Source organism: Homarus americanus, unplaced genomic scaffold (assembly GCF_018991925.1).
Source record: "Homarus americanus isolate GMGI-L3 unplaced genomic scaffold, GMGI_Hamer_2.0 scaffold39155, whole genome shotgun sequence".
NCBI classification, from domain to species: domain Eukaryota; kingdom Metazoa; phylum Arthropoda; class Malacostraca; order Decapoda; family Nephropidae; genus Homarus; species Homarus americanus.
The window spans coordinates 9,320,593-9,348,280 of NW_024737042.1; the positions used below are offsets into that span (position 1 = coordinate 9,320,593).

The following is a 27,688-nucleotide window of genomic DNA, read 5'->3' on the forward strand; positions in this document are numbered from 1 at the left end:
GCTCGTGCTTACTGATGGTTGCATCATTGGTGTTTCTTTTTAAGTTGCCTCAGCTGCCACGGTTATTAAGGCAGCTCCTTGCTCATAATGTATTTGTTTGCTCCTCTGATGAACACACAGTGGGAGGGGAAGGGGAGCAAGGGTGAGGTGCGTTTGGACGGGTGTAGAGTGAGGTGGGAGTGTGGTGGGCGAGGAGGAGCTTTGATTGGCTGGGGAAGGGGTGTGGTGGCTGGGAGTTCAGTGTTGAGCAGGAGGTGGGGTGGGGGAAGCTGGGGGGTTCCGGGAGGGAGGAGGTTGGTGTTACGAAGCAGTAACAGCGAGGCAGTGTGCTTCATATATTCAAGTTTCAAGCAGAACTGGTCTCCTGCCTTACACTTTTTACTCTGGTTTTATTCTGTTAACACGGCCCAGCTGCAGTATCCTTGTGTAAAAAAAAAAAAAAATTGTCGCAAGGTTAGATTTTTTTTTCATCTTCCCAAAGATGGGCGTACACGCTTCTCTGTTTTTTGCCTCAGGTAAATTGACCTTGTATTATCCTCGCAGTGACCGTCTTTTTTCACTCCGGCGTCTACCATAGCGGTGGTAGCTAGTTACAGAAAAACATCCTAATAGTAAAATTTATAAACATAGATTCATGTGTTTACATTGAAACAGTCAAATTTTTTACTACAGTACTTGTAATGAAATGTTAGAATATATTACTCTTTATAAACTGTAATGAGTAATATGCAATAATGTATTTTAAGTAGTCTTTTAATACACAAACCGGCGACAGAAGGACCTTGCGCGGGAAGCGACCGCCTCATGACTAAATGAAAGAAGCGACGGCGTGAGTCGTCAGTGTGCGGGGGTCTACCGTGGTGGGTTGATGTTACTCTCGTGCGCTCCGCTGTTTCCCGCACTGGCCTCCCTCTGACAGTGGATTCTTCTTTTGGGGAATCCGTTGCCTCTGTGATTCTCTCAAACACTTAATACAGACTGTTTCACTTGTCTGTTTAGTGGTGAAATATTGTAAGAAATTTGGTATTCCCACGCAACATAGTGTTTCAAAAAGTATTTTACCTTTGTGTGGGAATATTTGAAACTGGTGTCCAGGGATTATTCAGTGTGACAAGAACTTTCAAGTCAAAACGGTGTGGGAAGATACCATCAGAGGACGGAAAATCGACGGAAGTTGAGGTGAGTAGGAAAGACCGGCTGAGTGCCACAGATGTTGGCGGTGGCTGCTCCCTCCACGCTTTTCATGTTCCTTATTTTTCGTCCCGCCACTTCACTGATAGGCGATATTTTAACTTGTGTTCAACGTGACTATGTGTTTGTAGGTATTGAGGTTAGTGTTCCATTAAAAATGTGATATAGTGTGACGTGATTTTGTGCTAATAGTCAGGATTTTAGCAAAGGTGTAGATTGAATGGTGGGTTAACCGTCTCCCCGGCCCCACCCCTCCCCACACAACACGCCCTCAGTTTAGTCTACTGTCCTGGCCAGGTGCACCTTAAATACCTTACCATGTTTGTTTTAATAACGCAACTTGTAATGTGAGTAAAGCCGTGTAGGATGTGAAATAGATTGATGAACTGGGGAGGACAGAAAGGATGGTAGTTTCGGCGACTAAATATGTTTCAGACTGCGTCTCTCAGGCGTCTGGGGGGAAGGAAAATTATTTGAAAATGATAACCAGTTAATATATATTTTTAATTAATATAACTTAAGGTGTTCAGCTAAGCCGTGCATTATATATCTTTGTTTTATGTCTTGCCTCTGGTGTTTATTTACTAAAGACCAACTAGGCGACTGCAGTATATGAAAAAGCCTTTGGGTGTTCATTACTCTGGAATAATTGTGAAATGGCAACTCATTCACCCAATGCAGACTGAAGTTAACTCCACGAGGACTAACCCACTCCTCGCCCCGGTCCTGCTGGTGTACAGGCGAGTGTGGGTAGTGATTCATTGTCGAAAATTTAATACTCTTATAATGACAAATGTATTGATAGGACAAGTCATGCAAATTGTGAATGATGATTCAATTTCACCCTTTTCATTATAAGTATCTCCTTGTACCACTTGTTTCCAGTGTGTGTGTGTATGGAGAGGTCTGCTTGTTAGTGAGTATTGAAGGGAGAGTTGTGGTTGATGGTGTTGCAAGACTGGTTAATGGTAATTGAGCAGGTGAAATTGCCCGAGTGTGATTGTAAGTCATAGTAAATGGTGGGGTATGTTGTTAATTATGAATGTGTGTGCTGAGTGAAAGTAGTTTATTATATATTTGTGAAGCAGATGAGTTGTGGTATATGTGGTTATTAAATTACTTGTAGATCTATGTTGAAGCTTCTGGTATCACCAGGAGCGAACTCGTAACAATGGTTTTAAATTAGACAAATTTAGATTTAGGCGCGATATAGGTGAACACTGGTTTGGAAACAGAGTAGTGGATGAATGGAACAAGTTACCAAATATCATCATCAACTCGAATACGCTGGATAGCTTCAAACATAGGTTGGATGCTTATATGAGCAAAAAGGGTTGGGTGTAAATGGGACTGCTCAGTATGGGCCAATAGGCCCGCTGCAGTGTCCTCCATTCTTATGTTCTTATGTGTGTGACAGACAAGGCTGTGAACCCGTGGTCATTAAAGTTGACACAACGTACAGTACGCTAAGCAGGGAGACGATGTGCAGTTACTTAAACAATCTTTTTTTTTTTTTATTACTTTGATTTCGTTATTTTTAGATGGATCTGCACTGATATGATAGTTTTAGTGTTTGAGATGCAAATCTAATTGGGAAAATGGAAAACAAAATGAAACAGACCTCATGAACCATCAAAACTTAAATTAACGTAATGAAAACTACCGTACCCTAACACTGTTAAAGGGGAGGTTCGACAATAATAATAATATTTATTCAGTAATTTGTCTTAACGGGTTTACAATTGGATAATCATGTTTATAAACAATCCAGTTTTAAAGTTCAGCATGAATATAGACAATGTAGATATAGTTTCCTGTGTGCCGAGACAGTCCAGGTAAACGACTCCTTTTTCTTCTCCCCCTGATTTTTTTGTTCTGTGCATTAAAGCAAGCACACCAATGAAGGTATATTTACTTACTAAGAAATAGAGTGGCGGAGTTAAGCTGCTCATTAACCTATCTTTTCCCACGTTTTCCTAACCTTTGTAATCCTTTTATGACAGACCAGTCATCCCAGAGGCACTTACGCCACATGATCATTCGGATAATACATGAGGCAACTCTTCACTTTGCATATGATTATAGTTATAATCGTTACGTTATTGGTTAGCGATCCAGGACCTGCACACTGTTTATTTTGACAAGATCCGGGTAAACAATAGCCAGTGTAGGTAGTCTAATAGATAAACAACCTTAGCACACACTAGATCTGTTTGGTCGAAGTACAGACCCAAAGTCTTTAGGTCTGGTAGAGCGTGTGATGCGTAATATTTTTCGAAAATATAAGTTTTTAAACTACTGAAGTACACAATCAATCGTTTTTGCTTTAATCCTTCAGTAATGCTACCGTATCACCCCAACAGTCACTGTTAAAACGTTGAAATCACTGTTCATTAAGTTAAATTTATGGCACGTGTCAACACTCTTAGTTTCACAATCATTGTATTCCGATTTTTTTTCAAAATGATCATTTGTACACAGCCACTGATGACCATTATGTTAATATTTATATAAAGAGTGAGCATTTTACTCCACCCTGAAGTGTACAGTCAAGGATATTGCCTTATCGAGGCATTATCCCCTGGGGAGGGTCGTGCTTGCTGTAGTGTGTCACGAATGGATTGAAATGAGTGAGGGATATGACAGGGAATTAATAGATGCAGATGATTGGAAACTACAAAGGATGTAAGCTTGTGAGTGACAGGATTGTGGAGGGGATGCACGAAGGAACTACCGGTAACTAGTAATGTTTGCGAACACTTACAAACGTTTGAAGTGAGAGTTAGTGGATGTACGGTACTGATGATTTAGGGATTGGCGATTGTGGAAGCTACAGTGTGTGTATCGGCTTTCAGAGCCACCTTGGAGTGCACCAACGAAGGTGACATTAAAAATGGATGATTGTTAGACTTGTTTCCAAGTGACTAGAACATAGTAGCTAATAGTGTGTGTGATCCTCCCACAATAGCAGAAAAACGGGAGTTAGAAGCCACCTCTAATAGTTACACATAAAATTAGTGATATGGTATAAGTTGTGATTTTGTATAGCGTGGTAATTCGGTAATTGTATAGTGTAGCATTAGTATGATAGGGTCGCTCTGCCCCAAATATATTCGATTAATCAGAAGGCAGATCATTGATTTTCTCGGTTAGGTCACAGGACAGTAGGAGTCAAACTGTTTCTTGGGTACAGAGGGGCTTGCATTGGCCTAAGAAATAATCAGCAGTGTCGTAAATTATGGGATGCCCTAATGACTAGAATATTGTATACCGAAATTACATGTAAATAAAACGGACAGGTAAAATAACTAATATGAACCTGGAGGTGGATACTATTGATGTAATACAGTATAACGATGCACGAGTGTACAGTAGTAGTTCAAGGGGGCGCAGGATATGAAGCTACTTAGTAAGAAGGGAAGTATGTCAAGTTTAAGACTTTGGTAGGGGAGTGTGCATTCCTGCGTCAACCATCCGCTAGTATACAGTACAATATGAAAATGTATAACGTGATAATGACAATCAGGTGCAGCTACACAGTTGTCCCTGTCGGTAAAGTACTGCGAGTGGGAATAAGAATAATCGGGAAATAGTTGGACTGGAATACATTTTCATTGTGGGTAATATACGAATGAATGAATGGAGGGTGTAGCCGTTGCGGGGTCGTGATGTCAGGTAACGGGTGTGGGTGTTGTATGTGTGGTAATGTCAAGTTTATTTTACCAAGTACTGTGAGCAAGTGAAGCATGTATTCGCATTACGTGATAATAGTATAGGCCCATAGTTGCGAATGTGATTGAATTTACAAAGCTGGTGTTATCACGATATTTCGTAAAAAAAAAAAGAGAAAATTGTAGACTGCATATTAATCGAGTATTTAGCTTGGTAGTTTGTAACATGGAATTTTCGTTCTCAGGTTGTCAAGTGCTTGGAGAGGTCAGTGACATTAGGGCTATCCACTCGGCTTACACGCTTGTTATGTTGTCATGCCACCAAGACTGGTCAGGGTCCACCCAAACGTTTCGGCAGGAATTTTTACCTACGTGGGATGTGTATCAGGTTTAGAGATATAATAACATGCTTCTTCCTTCTGTGTTCAACCAAAAACTAATTTTGATAATGATGCATAAAGTGTATATATATATAAACCAAAGGAAATTGCTTGCAGTCAAATTAAGTGGCAGTAATAAAACCCCTTATAATATACCAGTAAGTACACCAAATGTTTGAAGTGGTACTTATGTAGTTGTACTTTGAGATTAATTAATGAAAATTTTATGCAAGTAGTATAATTTTGCTTGAGTGTATATTATGATGGGAGCTCAGGCGTTGAAGCTGGGGTTGAAACATAGGAACCGAGTTATGCTGTGTGTTCATCTCCAGCAGCTTCCACGAAATTAGGAACAAACAGTCAAGACTAATATTTAAGTTTTACCCAACCTGTTTTGTTATACTAACAGAAGCATATGACGTAAGCTAATGCCGATATGCCTTTCAAACAAAATTACTGAAAATCACATCTCGCTTTATTGTAAACTAAAGATAACACCTCATATTTCCTCACATCTATTAGTGTGTATATATATATATATATATATATATATATATATATATATATATATATATATATATATATATATATATATATATATATATATATATATACTGTATTGCACTTAATGGGCCCAGGAAATTATCATAGAGTATGCATTCTGAAAAGTTCTTCCACTGAACTCTCCTGACAGGTAAGTTATATTAGGTGGTTTCCGACATTTTAAGTTACAAGGAATGTGTTTCTTGCTCGAACCTTTGAGGAACCAACTATCAAGAGGCAGTGTTGATGGGTTTGACATAATCAGAATCCCGTCAAATCAAACTTGTTTTTACTACCCAAAGGAATATGAACATAATAAAAAAAAAACATTTTTTTTTGTTAAATAACTTCTTGTTGACTACATTGAGTTGCAATAAAAGAAAAAAATAAACGTTCATAACTTCCATCAGTCATGTTAGGAAAGAGGGCGTTGAACTGCTTAAACGTAAAGAAACAAATATTGGATGGCAAATACCCACACTACAGTTTCTACCGCATCCGTTCAGTCAATCTCGAAGTAGTACTCGTGGTGTTGCCGTGTTGGGCGTAATATCATTTCTATAACGAACACAGTATGGCATCATTGACAAGCGTTGCTGGCATTATGGTAAGGTAGTTGTCATAACGTATTAACTGTCATTAACGTGTCATTGTTTTTTTAAGTAAATAATGGATACCGGTATATCTTTTGTTGTGTATCATTGTAATGTTTGCCGGAAGATGGAATTATGATTGTCTTAACGCTGAAATCACGTAGCTAGTATGCTTATAAATGACTTGTTATTAAAAGCTATTGCATCATATATTGGTAGTTGTTATGTCATTGCATCATAGAGTGGGTATTATTCCCCGCCACCAGGAGACAGAGGATCTTAAGTTTGTTCCTGAGTGGTGATTTATTCCGGTCATGTTCGATCTTAGCCACTTGGCGTAAACCTTATATACTGTACGGGGTCGATATATTTTAGCGCCATTGAGAATTTATTATCCTTCAAGTTTTCAAACTCATGTAACCGGTAATGTTTATTTTGTGGGAGTTTTATGTAACACGAAACCTTACCTTTAACGATATCTGTGTTTACTAAGTAGCGGCTGTCATATGGGCATATCAGGGATGCAATAAGTGTGTGTGTGTGTGTGTGTGTGTGTGTGTGTGTGTGCGTGCGTGCGTGCGTGTGTGCGCGCACTTGTGAAATGGTTACTGTATACAAAGGTCATGTCTATCTCCTCTTCCACTTCATCTGCCTATTTCCTTTTCTCTTTCCTCCTCAGAATGTAGACACGGGTATTTGTGTGTGTGTGTGTGTGTGTGTGTGTGTAGTGTAGTGAAGATGTAAGCTGAGTTCATTGTCTGGAAAATTGAATGTCATTGTCGACTGTGAACCCCACCACAAGATAGTGGGGGTAACTTGAGGATATGATCATGTTTGTGTGGATATTTAATGTAAGGGTATGGGTTAGAGTATAAGTGGATATTTCTCATTCTTGTCTTTACCATTTTCTGTCTCCCAGTTATTTCTTCTTGTCTTGGAGGTTTTTATACTCGTACTCCATGATCCATTTTGCACCAGTGTAGGAATTGAGGTGGCTTCGAGGTAGGTAGTAGTAATTGAGTTTCTTTATTTTCTTGTATATTTAATTAGACTGTGTGTGTGTGTATGTCAGAGAGAGGGGGGGTTAAGAAGTGTGGAGGAGTAAACAGTGAGGTAGCTGTGCGGTGTCATTGTGTCAAGTGAGAGTGTTCATGGTGTGAGTGACCGCCGGTGGAGAGGAGTGGGGCCTGTGTGAGAGAAGTGTGATGAACTTTCGTGGCTTATGTGTGTGAAGGAGGATTATTAAATCACCCATAAAAAAATTAATATCTTGCATGAGTGATTAAACAAAGCAACAAATATAGGTAATATAGGACAAGTCACTCATCTATTTGGCATGACACTGACGAGTCAACACAGTAACACAAATTGAAGAAGTAAATAATGACAAGTTGCGGTGAGTCGGTGAGTGTGGTAAACAACACTGCCAAGGTCAGCGCTTGTGTAATACAATAACAACGCGGAATGTGATAATTGTATCAGGTGTCACGTGTTAACAGCGTTGTCTAGGATATGAATATCCTGTAGTGTGGTGTCAGCACCCAGGCCGGGTGAACGACACTTGTAAACAGAATCAGTGGACCAGGTGAAGAATCAGAGTCGAGCGTGGATTATGTTCAGTAATTGAGAATGTAGAACATATCTTTTCATAACTGACCGACTTAGGATAAACTTGACAAAAAAAAAGACATCCAAGTGATGTTTAAGTGTACGTGACTAAGATTACTTCTATTTTCCACAACCGGAAGAGGAACTAAATTTTACAGAACATTGATAATATAGAACGAGAGACTGCCTACTCCGTCGATAGAGTTTAATACGGCTTGTCAGAACTGTAACTACGGAGATTGCCGTCAGTAGATGTGTTCTTTAGCTACCGATACACTGATAATCCAAGACTCGGGTTGGTGAAAAGGGTTACCGACGTCGTGATGTTATTGTAACGCCGGGTGCTATTAGGCCAAGTGTCAACAGGGTATTTGGGCAAGTTGAAGTGTCATAGTACTTAAGCTAGTTGTTGCCTTTAAGTGTGCCGGGTGAGTGTAGTTGTGTCTAGTGTTCTTGTGAGTGTAGTAGAAGGTGCAACAAAAATAAAACAAAGCTGGCAGCGGGTCCGTGTGTCACAAGATAGTGTCATGCCAACATTGATATCATAAATTAACCCTTTTAACCGTTGTTTAAAGAGCCATCTTAGAGGCTCTAATGTTAACTCGACGCGGAAAATTTGGGTACACAAACACTATGAACATCTTTTTATACACACATGGGGTTTAAGGTCAGTATCTTGCCAGCCCTTGAAGTGGTCTCTTAATAATTCTGTGTGTAAATGTTTGGCGATGAGAGGCAGATCGTTTTAGATGTTATGAAATTTATAAGTAGCTTTTTTGTGTGTTGGGGTGGAGTCTGTTGACACATTTGAGTCAATAGTGTAGATTAATGTCAGACATGTCAGGCGAGGACCTTGACAACACTCAGGCACGTGAGAAGAGCCTCACTAGACAGCTCGTTGAGGCGCATGAAGTATCTGTCATTGAAGAGCCAGGCATTGGAATGTCATTGTAGTAACATATAACACCACTCACGAGCGCCGTCTCCACCATGTAGCCGCCTCTTTGTCTGTCTAGTCTGTGGTGGGATATGATCGTTGATGGAAACAGTGAGTAATGGTGCAAGTTTTTTATTCTGAGCCACACTGCTGGTTACAACAGACGTTTGGGCCAGTATAAATGGCTTGTAGAACTCAATGAAGCTCTTGAGTGTAAAGCCTTGACCCAGAACTCACTTGGAGTTTACGAGTTATTAGTAAGGGAAATAATATATCCCGACCTCGGTTAATTCCTAGACATGTCTTTATTCTGTCAAGTATTTAGCGTCGCTGGAGTAGTCATGTACAGCTGGTGAGTCGTGGAGCTCTTGATCCCTAGCCTCTTCGGGTCCTCTGTGGGCCTTCTGTGTAAACATTTAGACAGTGTACTTGTGTCCTGAGAGGGGAGGTGAGGTTTCGATGTGTGTGTTCGTGTGTGTGTGTGTCGTTAACCATCTCGTCACAGGCGTTCCTTCCTTCCTTCCTTCCATCACTTCCTTCACTTCCCAGGAGATGAAAACACCCTGGTGGCCCCAAACTTTGACGCTTATTGGCACATAAAACCGATTCAGCTTTAAGTCAGTTTCGTTAGCCAGGCTGATTCCCTACCCCCCCATCCCCATCCCCATCCACCCCCAGGAGACCTTCACCTAATGAGAGAGGGGATATGTTAGGTGTTGAGTGGTAAGTAGTGGCGCAAGGAGATTGGTCGAGAGGTCACCATATTAGGTGACTCGTGGGTTGGTTTAGGTGGTATACTTGTTGAGTGTGTCACCTGAGTCGGTACTTGTTGAGTGTGTCACCTGAGTCGGTCGGTACTAGTTGAGTGTGTCACCTGAGTCGGTACTTGTTGAGTGTGTCACCTGAGTCGGTACTTGTTGAGTGTGTCACCTGAGTCGGTCGGTACTTGTTGAGTGTGTCACCTGAGTCGGTGCTTGTTAGTGTGTCACCTGGTGTGAGTCCTTGTTAGGTGTGTCACCTGAGTCGGTCGGTACTAGTTGAGTGTGTCACCTGAGTCGGTCGGTACTTGTTGAGTGTGTCACCTGAGTCGGTACTTGTTGAGTGTGTCACCTGATTCGGTACTTGTTGAGTGTGTCACCTGAGTCGGTCGGTACTAGTTGAGTGTCACCCGAGTCAAAAGGAGATTGGGTCAGGAGGTGAAGTCAATATTCCTGCCCCCCTCCCCTCCCAATTTCAATTCCTTCTATTTTTTTGTTTCTTTCATTCTTCCTTTATATTTTCAACTTTCTTGCTATTGTTTCATCCACTTCTCTTAATCTTCCCTTTATATATTTATATTTCTTATTAGTGTTTCCTCCTCTTCCTCCTTCCTCCTCTTCCTCCTTCTTCCTCCTTCTTCCTCTTCCTCCTTCTTCCTCTTCCTCCTCCTTCTTTCTCTTCCTCCTTCTTCTTCCTCCTTCTTCTTTCTCTTCCTCCTTCTTCTTTCAAGCGGAATTTTTGTTGACTCATTCCAGCAGTCAAGCAAGTCTGGGAATAATCGTCCCAAGGTGACCCACGGTGTCCCAAGGTGACCCACGGTGAGTTGAAGGTTCTGGCGGGGCGGGCGAGGTTGGCTCTAACTGGATCGGTCAGGCCTTCTGCAGGGTAGAAATTAATACCATCGTGGGCGTGTGGTGGTGTAGATTTAACATGATATATGAATGTTCTTGTAGATTTAAACGTGATATAGGATTGTTCTTGTGGGTTTAAACGTGATATATGAATGCTCTTGTAGATTTAACATGTATGAATGTTCTTGTAGATTTAAACATGATATAAGAATGCTCTTGTAGATTTAACATATAAATGACATTGTAGATTTAACATGATATATGAATGTTCTTGTAGATTTAACATGATATATGAATGTTTTTGTAGATTTAACATGACATATGAATGTTTTTGTAGATTTAACATATATGATTGTTCTTGTGGATTTAAACGTGTTATATGAATGTTCTTGTAGATTTAACATGATATATGAATGTTCTTGTAGATTTAACATGATATATGAATGCTCTTGTAGATTTAACATATATAAATGTCATTGTAGATTTAACATGATATATGATTGTTCTTGTGGGTTTAAACGTGTTATATGAATGTTCTTGTAGATTTAACATGATATATGAATGTTCTTGTAGATATAACATGATATATGAATGTTCTTGTAGATTTAAACGTGTTTTTGAATGCTGCTGTTGGTTTAATACTATGAAAGCTGTTTTGGGTTTAATGTATGATGACTGTTGTAATGTTTGATGAGGATAACACGGAAGGTAAATATTGTCGTTGGGTAATGCTGAAATCTTTCTCTTGTGTATCGTACGCTGATGGCACCACCAGTCCTTGAGCAGTGTGTGTGAGTTTTTGTTATCGCTTAGTTTGAGAGAAATAACTAGAAAAAAGATAGATATAAATAGAAAAAGATAGGTAGAGAGAGAGAGAGATTGATTGTTCATCCCTAATTAATTCTGGCTGGTGTTTTTTGATCTGGGTCAAGAATTAAATTGTTTTGTGGCGGAAGAGAGAGGAAGCACGTGGTCAAGGGCAGACGCAGTATACCCACTACTGTATACGTCCTCAGGTGGCTGGCTGGTGGAAAGGATTTATGACTGAACACTCCCTCTCCGTGTATCTGGGTGAGGGTCAAGGTTGAATATGGGGTGGGGGGGAGGGCGATGTGTTAAGTTCATAGTGTGTTTTTGTGACTTTAAAGGAATGTCTGGGTGATTCATAGGGTACATGACTCAAGGTCTTTTGAATATATTAGCTCGTGGAGTAAGAAATCTTAACCTCTTGAATATAATGAATTAACCTCCTGAGTACAAGAACACCTTAAGTATATATAATGAAAGTCTTAACCTTTTACATACGATGACCTATGACTATGGTGACATATTCAGGGGGTTAATCGTAATATTCAAAGGGTGAAGTACTACAGACAAGGATAACGTGTACACAGGAGGGAAGGGCGAGGTGTGTTTGCACGTGTCTTCCTGTGTATGTGTAAGGGCCGTTGAAAAGGCAATACTTCCGACACCTTTTTGTATTGTGTCAGAAGGATGTATTCACCAAGAAAAGTTTCCTTTACATCCCTGTTCATTTGAGCCATACCCAAGTAAGGCCCCACAGCGCCATCTGTGAGTTAAAACAAAGCAGTTGGGAGTCTCACATCTTTAAAGGGACTACCGTATGTTCGTGACGATTATGTGAAGGACACCACGAAGAAACAGTGGTGAATTTTTCATAATCAAGATTTTGGTGACAACTGTGAGCCAGCGTGTACCCCGCCTGCCGCCTGCTGGTCAATACTCTTCTGTTGTCGGCTGGCGGTGCGTGACAGTGGCCGGCAGTGCTGGAGAGGATCATGGAAAACCCGGCGAGCGACGACACACCCTTACGTTGTGGTGGTGCGAGGAGGGAACCGGGTGTTTAAGTATGACGTCAGTGAGAAACAACGAACGTCTCTGAATTTTTAAGTTATTGTATAGAAGAGTAACTTGACTGGGTGACGATTAATGAAGCACCAAAGTCGTAAAACAAGAATAAGAAGGTATATCTTACTTAACGTGTGTGTGACTCATAGGTTGAAATGTAGACTTGGTGTCTGCATATGTGGATACACCTGCCCGCATACTGTGTGTGTAAATAACTTTGAGTGTGTGTGGGACGTATTGATGCTGATGAACTGTCACCTCATTGATTGCCAAGATAAGATTTATAATGTGTGGTGAACAAAGTGTGTCTTGTACTCTGGTTCTTGAACACCTGGGTCTTACCTGCTCTAGTGTAGGCCTAAGCTATAAAGTCATGACCGTGTGTAGGCCTGGACTCTGTAGGCATGTCCTTGTAAAGGTTCTACTATATAGTTGTCTTCGTGTGTGGTGGCGACAGCTAAACCACATTCTGGGTTCACCTTCTCATAGCTTTGTCAGCATCTACTGTAGTTAGGGTCGATGGGGGGCGATCACTGAAGGGGAATGTTCATGTTATTAGTGTGTTGTGGCGTATCTCACACCTGTACACACACACACACACACACACACCTGCCGGTACTCGTGTTTTAGTATTCATGTATACGTATACAACCCTCACGTGTAGTGTCCTCTCTCTCTCTCTCTCTCTCTCTCTCTCACACACACACACACACACAACACTTGTTACAACCTTTGAAAGCTTTTATTACCCCCTATGAGCCTTCAGTTAATTAGTGTTCCTTTTATTTTCCAGGTGTCGGGAAGACTTGTGAGCACCAGCAGAAGGTAAGCTACTGACGGGGAACACCTTGTCTGTCTGTCTTTGTCCCTTGTGCTACTTAGGGTTATCGTTTGATGGCTCTGAAAGAAGGGGGAGTCATTAGAGAGTGATGGCGATGATTGAGAGAGAGAGAGAGAGGATATGTTCATGAAAGTGTGTGTGTGTGTGTGTGTGAGCGAGCGAGAGAGAGAGAAAGAGCACTATGTATTCCTGCTATAATTCAGGTAAGAGAGGGAAGAACATCAAGTACTTCTTACCCCGGCAGAAGATGTAGATGTAGAGTCAGAGGGAAGGAAGGAAGGAAGGAAGGAGAGTGAGGCAGTACACACAATGTATCTTTTGCCGTCCTCATCGTGCGGTGGTTTTAAAGGGTAACCGGTAAGTGGTGTGGGTCGGTGTTGCCAACTTAGCGCGGGGGGAAATAAGCCGCTGTCGCCGCCGAGTCTAGCGATTGTCAGGGTCCCATAATTTTGGTGAGTTTATGCGACTTTTGGAGTGAATATATGGAATGTAAGCGACTTTGGGTTTAATGATTTCGTGACTATTAGTAAGTTTTATGATGTGCTGGATATAAACAACTTCTGTCAATATTTGGAGTAATTTTACTGAATTTACGAGACCTTGTGCTGTTTTGAGTTGAGTTTAGAGAGTTTTATGTTATTGTTTTAGCTAATTTGGAAATAGTGGCTCTCAGGGTGATAACGTAATTCGGCTTCGATTCACAGAGGTTCGTGCGTTGAATTTCTCTCGTTACTCAAGACGTTATGAATGCTTTTAACTGTGGATGACGTCACGTGATTAAGATGCGAGAACACGTCAACTATGGTATCAGAATGACGCTGAGAATAATTAGACCAGCTTAATCTAATAGCGTGGTTAATTAGACCAGCTTAATCCAACCGCTGGATAATTAGACCAGCTTAATCTAATAGCGTGGTTAATTAGACCGGCTTAATCCAACCGCTGGATAATTAGACCAGCTTAATCTAATAGCGTGGTTAATTAGACCAGATTAATCTAATAACGTGGTTAATTAGACCAGCTTAATCCAACAACTAGAATAGATAAGATCAGCTTACTCCATCGACCGGTATGATTGAAACAAACTTTATCCATCCAGCTTGATCCGGTTATTTATCAAACTTGTGTGGTGAGAATCCGTTGTTAACTTGAATGACCTTGTTGGTGTAAGTTGATTAGGTGACGTCCAGGTTGTTAGGTCAGAAGTTAGGGGTTCCATTAACTACTAGACTGGTCGACTGGCTACCTCTAGTGGTGAGAGAGATGCTGTAATAACTCGTCTTTATTGCGCGCGCCCGTGTGTGCGTGTGTGTGTGTGCGCGTAAGGAGGTGTTACTGGTGAGATAGGGGGTAGAAGAGGATGATGGGGGAATTAAAGAAAGGTTGAAAGAAAGAAAGAGGGGAGTATGGGAAGAGATTTAGAGAAAGAGAGGGATAAGGGAAGAGAGTTACAGAGGGAGGGGTAGGGGAGGGAGTGAGAGAGAAAGGGGGTCCTACTCTCTTTTGTCTTGGCTGATATAATCTTTAATCAGATATCGATTTAAGGACATATTTTTGCATTTTAATTTAAAGTTTTTGTGTATCTGTGATTGTCTATTTATTTCATTGTTCCCGCACCTTTTATACCTTTCCATTCCCTTTCCCCCACCCTCCCCCTCCTCTTTCCTCACCCATCCCTCCTTCCTCACCCATCCTCCTCTCACCTCTCCTCCCTTTCCCATTCCCTCCCTTCCTCTCACCTCTCCTCCTTGGGTGGTTCAGTTACCCTCTCACCACACACGGCTGCTTCCTTAAAGCTGAGCACGTCAGGAGGGAGAGGGGGGAGGGAAGGTGAGAGAGGGGGGGTGAGGAGGAGAGATAGAGAGAGAGGGGGTGAGGAGAGAGAGAGAGAGAGAGAGAGAGTACACATGTTAGGCAGGACCGTTAAGGGTGATAGCCTGTGTGCGTTACGTCCAGCTGACAGGTGGAGCCTCAGGGATGACTCGTCAGCTCTCACTCCACCCTTAGCTATCCACTCTTCCACCAGCCCATCACATGCAGCTACCATTCATCCACCCGCTTACCCTCTGCAACTATATAACCCTTTCATCCACCTGCATCGATCCGTTTATCCAACCGCTCTTCGTCCTCAACCGCCGCTCACATCCACTTCTCGACCCACGCACCCAACCTTTCATCCACTCGCACTCCTAATCCACCACTTATCCACCCCACTCACACACCTAACCCATGACATAAAATTAAATCCGTATCAATACCTTTCCGGCGTGTAAATGATAACACAACTAGCTATCCATATAACGTTCACAGTTGGTTGGGGGGGGGGGCGGCGGCAGGATATCACGTTGTACAAGATATCCGTCGACACACTCACTCTGGTTCCCGTGATGAGAGTGAAAGTGGTCTGAATAACTGACCCCTCCCCTCACCACCACCTCATTCCCCCCCTTGCTTCCTCCCCCCGCGTTGTCCCAGTACAAGTGGGTGGTGTGGCACCGTTGCCTCACCTCACTTAACACCCGTCATTATGGGTCCAGCTACCACGGTGATATTTGGTTTTGTTTTGTGATGGGAGGAAGTTTCTCTCTCTTTTGTAGGCACTTTGTCTTATTGTAGTTAATGTTGTTATTAATGAGCATACTGTAGGTTTTAACCAAATTTTGTATCCACGTTTGATATCATTTCAGTCGGGTTAAATAAGCAGAATTTTCCTTCCTCATTATTTCGTTATGACCTCATTGATGGATGCAGCTGGTGACTTGACCAGTTGTCAGAGGCATCCGGCTGTGTCTCCCGGAGTTGTTAAAAGAAACACAAGAACTAAAAAAAAAAAAAAATCGGTGATGAGATTTAACTGATTTTATTATCGTGTACAGTAGATACATCAGAATACAACGTCTTAAGGGTAATGGAGGTTTGCTGTCATTGTGGTCGCGTGTGTGTGTCTTTTTCACTGTTATAAGGGCGGGTAACTGACTCTCGCCTTTAAGTTAACATTCCCCACAGGCTATCTCAGTCGTCTGCTGTACATGACGAGGGGTTGTATGTCTGTATTAGTGTGTTGGTGCAGCTGCTGTCTTGTGTCCTGGTTGTAAATTAGGACCTGAATCTTGTGACACTTTCTCGCTGTTTATTATTATGCATCCTGCGTGCGTGTGTGTGTGTGTGTGTGTGTGTGTGTTGTTGTTGTTGTTGTTGTTGTTGTTGTTGTTCAGTGACCTTACCAGACATTGGATTTTTTCTGGGTACTCCGGTGCCGTCTCCTGTGCTGGTTCGTACAGGAGACGACCCTCACTGAACCTTTAGGGTGACATGCTAGCCTTAACCAGTAAAGCTATGCTATATAGATGTGTGTGTGTGTCGGTTTAGCTGTCTCATTGTTGCTGGTATTGGTCGTTTAAAGTCTGGTCTTCTAGGGTCACTTAGTAAAGGTGACTATATGTGTTACAGTAGTACAGATTAGTGTGTCTTTAGTTGCTTGCCGGTCGGGGGACATTGACGGACACACCCCTCAGGCTGTGGTGTTCGCCGGTGCCAGATATAGCCGGCTGTGCGTGGGAACTAGAGCAAAGACTAACTACGTCATTTTACTACCACGTCACAGTCGTCTTACATCACAGTGCTTAATGCTTAACTCTCACGCCAGAAATACACACAAAACACCTTTATTATTTACACCATCGTTCACCCGTGGGGGGGGGGGGTAAACCTTCAATGACAAGAAAGCTGTTTTGTTTTTGTTTTGTACAAGAACCTCACTACTAGAATCAGAAGTCGCCCATTTGGATTTTTCTTTTATCGCTTTGTTTTTTTTTTCCCAATTTGGTTCCTTCCTTTGTTTGCTTGATGGGGGACTGTAGCGATCGGTATGTTTGTGTCGGTCTGTTTATGATCAACGCATGTATGTATTGTAAGTGTAAAATCGATAGGTTGTAGGTGTATATCTGTCTATAATTAACTCCTTCGCCCGTCTGCCCCCTATACGTCTGTCTGTCCTACCTATTTATGAAGAGAAAGGAGGTGGGGGGTGTCTTGTTTGTCTGTCCTTCATTTTCGCTTCAACTGATTGTACACTCGCAACAAAAAGTATCGGTGCATACTGTAGTGTGAACAATTTGAGACCAGTGACGATAGGTATTGGGAAAGGCGAGTTGTTCCAGCCGTATGTTGGCAGCCCTGGTCAAGTGAAACAAACCGTTATAAATAAGGTCGGGAAGTGATAAATAGACAGAATGAAATATGAGGAGCTCCCTGTTAACAAAATGATTTGTGATACCTGTGAATATTGCCACATTAATTTATGCTACCAAATAAACCACTCCACCTGGTCGTCCCTTCACTGGTCTTCCCTTTCCTTCACTATTCTTACCTTTCCTTCACTAGTCTTCCCTTTCCTTCACTGGTCTTCCCTTTCCTTCACTAGTCTTACCTTTCCTTCACTAGTCTTACCTTTCCTTCACTAGTCTTCCCTTTCCTTCACCAAGAGGCACCTACACTAATGTATAACTTCAGTTGCCCTTAAATTTCTAACACCTACTTGGGTTCTGTGAGACCAAACTTGATGGTGATATTGAACATGTAGTACAGTATGTCAGGTGCTAGTGGTGTTGATGGCGGTGTTGGTGGTGGTGGTGATGGTGGTGTTGATGGTGGTGGTGGTGTTGATGGTGGTGGTGGTAAGCATAGCAGTGTTGTAAGATGTGATTGAATAGTACTGTAGATTTTCATAGTTTTTCCTCGATTGTCGGTACGTACTGTTATGTAATGTCTCCCGAAACGTTATGGTACAGGGAGGATGAGGTTAAGGTTGGTTAGGTTAATTTACGATAGGTTAGCGGTAGGGTGGTTAATCGTTAGGTGAGATAAGGTGGGGTGGAGATTCTTCAGGTGATGACTGTTCTAATTCACGTCTTTATACACACACTCCACACACACACACACACGCACACCCACGCGCGCACCCACCCACCCACCCACCCACCTACACTGACACACACTTCATTGACACACACACCTGAACACCCCATCACCACCCGGGGAGTGAGGGTAGTGGTCACCCCTTCCTCTACCCCTCTAACACCCGCAAAAACCTCTCGTGAGTCTCACTTGAACAAAAACTAGCAGACGGGGAGAGAAAGAAAGAATTTTATTTGTTCCCAGGTACTTTTTTGTTAGCCATTGGAGAGAATGGTCAAGTATGCACCAAAAAAATGAATTAATGAATGAAATAAGTTGACTGGATGAAGATGGTCACTTTTCTTGTCGTACGAGTCAGATTTTTTTGTTTGGTGTAAAAAGGTGCTTGCCATTTTTTCTTCTCCTTTTTTGTTTCTGGTATTTAATGTTTTTGCCTTCTTGAACATCTCATTCATTCACTGAACTTGTCGACGAGAAAACTATTGTATGTTTGTTTGTGTGTATGTGGGGGGTGGGTGGAGGTGTCGGGGGGGGTGTGGTGTAATATGGCTCGTGGTGTAGTGGGGGATGGGAGTGTAGGGATGCGAACTCGTAACAATGGTTTTATATTAGACAAATTTAGATTTAGGCTCGAAATAGGTAAACATTGGTTTGGAAACAGAGTAGTGGATGAGTGGAACAAGTTACCAAACATCATCAGTCACTCGAATACGCTGGATAGCTTCAAACATAGGTTGGATGGATATATGAGCAATAGGGGTTGGGTGTAAATGGGACTACCCAGTATGGGCCAATAGGCCCGCTGCAGTTTCCTACGTTCTTAGGATGCGCAACACCATTCAAAGGGCGGCACATTACGCTACAACCTACTGCCGCCGCCCGCTATCTTCCGCCCACCACTGCCAATGCCGGAACCATCCTCTCAAGGCTGCTCCCTCCACTTACTGTATTTTACCATAATAACTAAATTACTGTACTTGAAGTTTAACTCTTACCATACAGTATGCTTGGCGCAGTATTGAAAAAAATGTTTATGCATTGCTTATATAATATCTTTTAGACTGTGTGTGTGTGTGCGTGCGCGCGCGTACACGCACACGCACGCACACACACACACACACACACACACACACACACACACACACGCATCCCCGCTAACTCACCGAAATTAAGGTGGGTGTGTGAGCGGCACCCTCCCTGTTCTAAGAGTGGGGGCGATGGGGATTTAAAGACTGGTTTGAAGTCTGGGAAGTTGACAAGCCATTGCTCTGCTACTATTCAATGCCACTTTATTTACGAGAGATGTACGATTTAGCTCGTGTACGAACCAAATATGGGCACTAGCATGGAGTACACACACACACACACACACACCTGGCAAGTTTTTCTGTGGCTCCTGTGGTAAATCTCAGATACATTGTATACCAGAACACAGAGGAACCACATTATCAGTTAGAGGTCAGTTTTGTTTATTGTGTATATCATTATTAGGGGGATGGCCAGGGTGTCGAGGTCGAGCGCCTCAGGAGTGTGTTAACTCCTTCAGTTTTCATTAAGTAATTTTAGGGTAAATTTATTGATGTTTAAATGAAGTTAGTAATTAAGGAAAGATTTATAGGATAAAAGCCGTTTGCAATTTTAGAAAGATACAGTGGTATGTGGTACAAGCTAGGTGTTACAGAGGAAGATGTAAACAGTAATGCATAATGTTCTGTTCCTCAAGACGGTGTTACTCGAGGCCCCTCCCTCCACCCCTTGCTAGCGTTGACAGTAACTTTACGCTGGAGGCTTAACAACTGCACACCAGATTATAAGCCACCCAAATTACTCAACTAATGTAAATAATTGACTACTGTTGTTGGTGGTGAAATTATGTTTATAACTATTATGCAGTGTAGTTCATCTAAGGATTGATTAGCGTGTTTGTATATTCATGATAGAAAATATAGATAATTGTATTGTCAATATAATCGGAAGACGTGTATGTGTGGAGGAGGAGGTAGGTTTACCCCCTCCATGGTGATTGTGGTGTGGCACTAGGCTTGTTTACCCCGTGGTGGGTGGTGGAGGAAGAGAATGGCTTACCTCGGTGGGAGTGGTGGTGGTATTATTCAGGCCAGGGAGGACCAGCTGAGCTACCACAACTGGGGTAGTGGTTGATGTGTGTAGCCACCGAGAAGAGGGGGGGGGGGGCACCGTTCCCCTGTTGTCGAACTCCTTGTATAGTAAACATTAAGAACTATAAGCAACACGTTTCTCTGTTGAGGAAAGTGTACTTGTGTACTGATTCTACATGTATAAGATTTATGTGATATGACTTATTTTACACATGATAACTTGGGGAAGATGGAGAGGTAGAAGGGAGGGAAGGCGGTACAGTAGATGGTTGTTGTAGTGGTTATGGGAGGGAGAAGTATATAGATGGTAGCGGTGATGAGAGAAGGAGGGTTACAAAAATCTGAGGAAGATGACGAAATCGAGACGGTATGTGGAGGGAGGGAGCGAGCATGAGTGAGTGAATCTTACCTGGAGAAGAGGAGAGAGAGAGAGAGAGAGAGAGAGAGAGAGAGAGAGAGAGAGAGAGGGCTTGTATGAGAGAATGAACTTCCTGTGAGAGAGAGTGTAATAATAATAATTAACGGTTTATTGAAAGAGCATAGCAGCCAGAAGGCTGAAAATATACAGTTACATAATTCGGGAATGGGTTTCGATTTACAAATAATATACAAGAAACATAAGTGATACAAATAAGACATATACTAACTAGGTGGGGAAAAGCTCAAACTACAGGGCATTTCAACATAGTTACAGTGCAAAAAGTAGGATTTACTGGGAGTGAATACACTGGTTTGATACAAGTTGTTGATAATTTTTACAATGGTTGGGACTGGGCTGTTCTTCTAGCGATCAGTTTGTGATCGTATGGGCTGGATGCGGTTGTGGTGTCGAACAGCAATTCTCGGGCTAGGTATCTCCGGTGGTAGTAGGAGCCGGTGTCGAGGATGGTGGCGAAGCTTCTTACCAAATTTGCAGATGAGGTCGTGGTGATGGTCAGTGAGAGTCGAAAGGGTGAGTGTGTTGGGCGCTTCTTGATATGTGGAGTAGGAAGGGGAGAGAATAATCTTGCATGCCCTCTTTTGCACTTTTTCTAGGTGTTTACGTTGTGTGGCATTTAGGGAGGAAGACCAGGTGGGGGAGGCATAGGTGAGCTTGGGAAGTATGACTGTTGAGTAAACACTGAGGAGCTCGGGTGCAGGAACTCCGAGGGACTTGAGTCGGCGGAGGAGGTGGGGACGGAAACTGGAGGATTTGACAACTTCACTGACGTGTGGTTTCCAATTCAGTTTGTTGTCTATGGTGACGCCGAGGAGCTTAGTGGAATCTACAACCTGGAGTGTGTTGGGATCTAAAGTAATGGAAGGAGGTGGGACAATGTCGGAGGAGAGGTTGATGTGCATAACCATGGTCTTGGTATGGTTGATGGTGACGTGGTTGTTGGTGGCCCAGTTTTGGAGACTTCAATAATCCTGAAGTGTGTGTGTGTGTGTGTGTGTGTGTGTGTGTGTGTGTGTGTGTGTGTGTGAGAGAAGAGAGAGAACACCTTTAAGGATGTTAAGCGAGTAATGTGTGGCAATGAGAGGAATGTGGTGGTGGAGGAGAGGAGGATTAGTGGTGAGAGAGCGGGAGATGCCGACTGGTAGGTGGGTGTGGCGATAGAATGCATACACAGCCAGAAACGTAACGACTGGAACAGGTAAACAGAGATAGAAACAGGTGTGAAGTGGGTTAGTGGAGAAGGGGAACATTTACAAGCCTTTTAAAAGAGTGAGAGGGTTGAGTTTGTGAGAATTGAATTAGCTTAGGAACTTTACACGTACTCTCTCTTTTGGTGAGAGCGGCAGGTGTTTATTACAGTCAGGATACAAGTGTTCTCGGTGGGGTTAGGTTCCAGGTGTTATGGCTACAGCATGGCCATGCTATAAAAAATAATGCTGTAATATTTTCCCAAAGTAAGGTGGGGGGGGTTAGGTGGGTCAGTCAGTGGGTATGGTTAGGAAGCATGGGTTATGGATGTGGGGGGGCGGGGGTAGGGAATGTGGGCTGCCGCTGATGAAGTTACCATGTACCGTAAATGGAATATTGATATTTGGGCAGTTTGAGTGTCGATACCTCCCACCCACCCACACCAGATGACGACAACAACAACCATACACGGTTCCCAAAAAGTTACCAAATCTCAAAAGGTCCATTACCACCCCCGATCTACACGGCCAGGCAATAGACAACCTCCCTAGACCAGCATCCGCCAGTAGGGTCGGCGGAATATGAAATAAGGCCCTTAAAACACCCATATATGGGACAGGGTAGGATGTCTAGTGCCTGTACCGACAGACAATAACTAACCCATGACACAACCCTAACACACCATTAGCTTAGCTAGGCGGTCAGCCCGCCCTCTCTTACCTCCTCCTAAATTTCTTCAATTTCCGAACTATAACTTCCTTCCCCCACCTCTAATCTTCTTTCACCCCTTCTTTCTCTACAAAAAAAAATTATCCACGTGTCTTGGCCGAGCCGAATCAACACAGTTCCCGCCTTTCCGGACGTAACTGATACAGAAGTAACCATGCGCGAAACATACAGTACAGTAAACAACACCATGGTTATAATAACTGTAGTCCGAGTCCTGACAGCCACGAGTCTCTCTTGAGGGAGGGGGGGGGGTGTCAACAGCGCCATGTGGTCCCGCAGTACACAAGAGCTCGCCAATTATCCTCAGTGAACCAACCGGGTATAATTAGTCCCGTAATAAACCAGCAGCGCCTTTGATCATTACTTAAAAAATCCAGACTATAAATACCCTCATTTTGTCCTCCTCAACATAACGAAGGAAGGGCAATATTTCTTTCCTATAACCTAACTTTTTATTTATTCATCTCTAAGTTAGTAGATGAGTCTTATAATATTCTTCATATGATATAAACACGGCCGATGGGAGGAACAGAGACGCTAACATGAACCATAAGATCTTAATAAAAAAGAATCTTTGGTATAATTAAGGTAACACACGCTAGATGCATCTACTCTCAGGCTACAAGTCAAATGGAACCCCAGCAGTCTTAATAAACACCAACCTAGCTTTATAACACCCTGACCTCGTAGACCCCACCTGAGCCTGACCTCTAGGTTGGGTTATGTTGGTGTAGGTGTACTGCAGTATGTAGTCATGAATGCTAAATGTACCTTAGTCACCTTCTCCCCCCCCTTCTCCCCCTCCCCACTCTCCTCTCCCCTCCCCACTCTTCTCTCCCCCCTCCCCCCCACTGTTCCCCCCCTCCTCAGCCCCTCCCCCCACAGGATTCCGAGAGCACACACATATCATGACCGACTACTTAAAACATGACACTTAATCTGGCTTGTCAAGAGGCGAGGAATGGGTTGAGAAAAAAACCCAGAAAATTGTGACAGTGAAGGGTGTCGGGTGTTGTGTTGTGGTGTGATAGGTGTTGTGGTGGTGATAGGTGTTGTGTTGTGGTGGTGATAGGTGTTGTGTGGTGGTGGTGATAGGTGTTGTGTTGTGGTGGTGATAGGTGTATGGGTGTTGTGTTGTGGTGGTGATAGGTGTTGTGTTGTTGTGGTGATAGGTGTTGTGTTGTGGTGTGGTGAGGTGTGGTGGTGGTGGTGATAGGTGTTGTGTTGTGGTGGTGATAGGTGTTGTGTTGTTGTGATAGGTGTTGTAGGGTGTGGTGGTGATAGGTGAGGTGTGTGTGGTGGTGGTGATATAGGTGTTGTGTTGTGGTGGTGATAGGTGTTGTGTTGTGGTGGTGATGTGTGTGGTGGTGGTGATAGGTGTTGTGTGTGGTGGTGATAGGTGTTGTGTGTGGTGGTGATAGGTGTTGTGTTGTTGTGGTGATAGGTGTTGTGTTGTGGTGGTGATAGGTGTTGTGTTGTGGTGGTGATAGGTGTTGTGGCGGTGGTGCTCTAGGTGTTGTGTTGTTGTGGTGATAGGTGTTGTGTTGTGGTGGTGATAGGTATTGTGTTGTGGTGATAGGTGTTGTGGTGATAGGTGTTGTGTTGTGGTGGTGGTGCTATAGGTGTTGTGTGGTGGTGGTGATAGGTGTGTGTGGTGGTGATAGGTGTGTGTGGTGGTGGTGATAGGTGTTGTGTTGTGGTGGTGGTGCTCTAGGTGATGTGTGTGGTGGTGTAGGTGTTGTGTTGTGGCGGTGATAGGTGTTGTGTTGTGGTGTGATAGGTGTTGTGTTGTGCGATAGGTGTTGTGTTGTGGTGGTGATAGGTGTTGTGTGGTGTGGTGGTGTGGTGTGTGCTGTGGTGGTGGCGCTAGATGTTGTGTTGTGGTGGTGATAGGTGTTTTGTTGTGGTGGTGATAGGTGTTGTGCTGTGGTGGTGGTGCTCTAGATGTTGTGTTGTGGTGGTGATAGGTGTTGTGTTGTGGTGGTGATAGGTGTTGTGCTGTGGTGGTGGCGCTAGATGTTGTGTTGCGGTGGTGATAGGTATTGTATTGTGGTGGTGATAGGTGTTTTGTTGTGGTGGTTATAGCCTGATAGGTGTTGTGTGGTGATGGTGGACGGTATTGTGTTCTGTGGTGGTGGTGGGGGCGGAAGTGGCACCCATGCATCACAGGCTCTCACGCCAACACTGGTTTTTATCGCGGGTAAGATAAGTGTTAACACTGGTGGACAGCTGAGTGGTGTGGAAGGCCTGCTGGGGGGCGTGGCTCGCACCACTTGATTACTGCTGCTCTTTCCTCCCCGCCTTCACACACACACACACACACACACACACACACACTAACCTTCTCATCTCGCTGTCAGCTCCCTCACACACGTCTCCCCGATACTCACAGGGCCATTCACGATCCATTTCTCTTGGAGTGAATGAGTGAGTAACTATCGTTGGTGTGGTTGAGTGTAGGCTGGTGTTGTCTAATGGCGGAGGATGTACAGTAAAGGACAATGAAACCTATGATGAGTAAGTGTGTTGTTGATAACGAGACATTACTGTTGTTCAGTCTTTTCTTCTTCCAACTGTCTTAACACACTGCTCCTCCCACGCCACTTGACCTAGGATGACGTGTTTGTGCACCAGGGGGGGGGGGTACATCTTGACCTCGCCTTCCTCCATGTTGCGGCCACTGTGTGTTTATGCGTTGACCTCCCTCGGTGCCTGACCCGGGGTGGCGTCTCCTGGCACCACAGTAGATGTGATGTCGAAAATACTGTAGCTATAGCTTATTGATTTAAGCTCTCAGTGTGAGTATGTTGTCTAAGGGGAAATTATCAACCTTCGTAATTGGTTATTCATAATATTTACCGTGCTAGAGTGTGATCTATTTTGTAGGGTGTGGTGGCCGAGTGGGTACAGCACTCGCTTCCTGTCCTAAAGCTCCTTGGTTCCCGTTCATGACACCCTTAGCTTTCCCAACTGAGAGTGAGCACAGTACCTAACTTAACTGTTGGGCGAGTGAAGGCAGTGTCGGCCACTCTGTACAGCGCTTGTTCATATGGGCAGCTTAATCCGTCCAGCCTGACTCAGCCCTCTAGGTGTGCTGGAGAGAGAGTGAAGAGCGGCGGGATAGAGGGTAGATCACAGTCGGAGCCCGGAGCTGTGACCAGGTAAACATACACGTTACATAAGGTTGGCGGACACGGTGGAGTGATCGGCTAGTGCTGTTGACAAGCTCACCTGTCGAGCCTTGAAGATGTGCTGAAGATTCACTAGGAAGAGGTAGGTAGGGAGAGGGTTGGTTAGATAAGTACTTAGGTAGGGAAGTATTGGATGGGCAGCCAGCCAATCAGAACAATAGAAAACCGTACATGTAATAATTATGCCCCTCGCGTAACTGGTCGCCAAGTATCCCCAGTACCCGGGATCGAACCTCAGTATTGAAGACCGACGTGAATAGAATATTTGACTTTGTGTCTTATGAGCCTTTAAAGGTGTACAGAGAATAAATCCATACCCAGCAGGTTTAAATCCTTGATAAAGTTAGAGTTCTTAAAGGTTTATCCAGATCCCTGTACTGAGCTGAGGTGTACCAGGAAGGGGTAGACCTTGTTGGTGTGGGTACTGTGTGGTGGTGCGTCTTAAGGATTGCCAGGTGCCGCTAGGTACAGTTCAAGGCTTTAGGTGCAGGTTAGGGTGTGTGTGTGTGGGGTGTTGTTTCTCAAGGTTATATGTGTGGGGGGGCTCGTCTAGTCTACACTCCCGCCGCCATTTTTTGCTTTCGTGCGAGCGTTGACCAAGGTCAGCTGTTGCTCCTGGCACTACTATACATGCAAGGACGCACCGTGTCTCCTGGCTGGTTAAATTAAGGCAACAAATCTCGTAGAACTAGCATCTGTAACTTAATTTTAGCCCCTAACTGATGCTAAAGTAAATAAACCAAAAGATTGGATCTCAGCCCAACTTTAAGGTTACTTCTGGACACCGATTTTGTGCTTTACTTACAAGTCCATCAGTTAGGTGCGACCTTTACTTACAAGAATATTCAGGGTGTGTGTAAGTGTCTGCCGGTCTGTTTTACGTCCACCCGTCAGGTTGGTCTATAGGGGGGTTCATGGGGTTCAAGTGAACCTGGGATGGGGGGGGGTGCTGACGGAGACGTCTGAAGTGGATGATTTACCTGCAGAAGGTTCAGGGACACCCAGGCCCTGATGTGGGTCAGTGACCTGTACCCGGGTGGGCTAATCCCCTTAAAAAAAAAGTTAAACATTTTCACTTTCTGTAAGGGGGGGGGTGGAAAAGGGTGCGTCCCTAGGATGTTTGTGTCTGTTATCTATATATAAAACATTGACAAGCCCTTTGTTTTGATGTTAGTTGTGGTGGTGATGGATGTTGTTGTCGAGTGTGGTAGTGGTGGATGTTGTCGATGTTGTCAGTGTGGTGGTGGATGTTGTCGAGGTGTGGTGGTGGATGTTGTCGAGGGTGTGGTGGTGGATGTTGTCGAGGGTGTGGTGGTGGATGTTGTCGAGGGTGTGGTGGTGGTGGATGTTGTCGAGGGTGTGGTGGTGGTGGATGTTGTCGAGTGTGGTGGTGGTGGATGTTGTCGAGGGTGTGGTGGCGATGGTGGTGGTGGATTTTGTCGTCGAGTGTTGTGATGGTGGATGCTGTCGATAGTTGTGGATGTGGCTGTGGTTGTAGAGTGGTGGTGGTGGAGGAGGATCACAGTAGTCTAGCCCTTGAGACTGTCACGACCAGGTAGAAACGTAATGACTAATAAGATACTATACATTGTAGTACCATACCTGTAAGAGAGAGATTGTAAGAATAGTTATATTGTCCTTCGTAAATGTGTAGTGTGATATATTTTAGGACTTTTATGAATAAATATATGTACAGTCACCCAAAAAAGTCCTGTCGGGAACCACGATTCAGACTCGTGAACCCGAAGCAGTAGACACTGATACATTATTCTGTCCATAAATGCTTCGGATTCAAGAGTCTGAATCTCGGGGTTCATGGTTCGCGACAGGACTTTTTTAGGTGACTGTACTTCGTATATATGTG

At 43.6% G+C, this 27,688-nt stretch overlaps 1 protein-coding gene across 2 annotated transcripts in view; it reads left to right on the forward strand.

Annotated features, from left to right (window-relative positions):
* Window positions 1–835: 835 nt before the first annotated feature.
* The window catches only part of LOC121872676 (elongation of very long chain fatty acids protein AAEL008004-like), a 78,058-nt gene continuing 51,205 nt past the window's right edge, over window positions 836–27,688 (forward strand). For both annotated transcript variants that reach the window (XM_042375652.1, XM_042375651.1), the window contains exons 1-2: window positions 836–1,179; window positions 13,196–13,227. The gene's annotated coding sequence lies outside the window, so the exon portion shown is untranslated. The remainder of the gene's footprint in view (window positions 1,180–13,195; window positions 13,228–27,688) is intronic.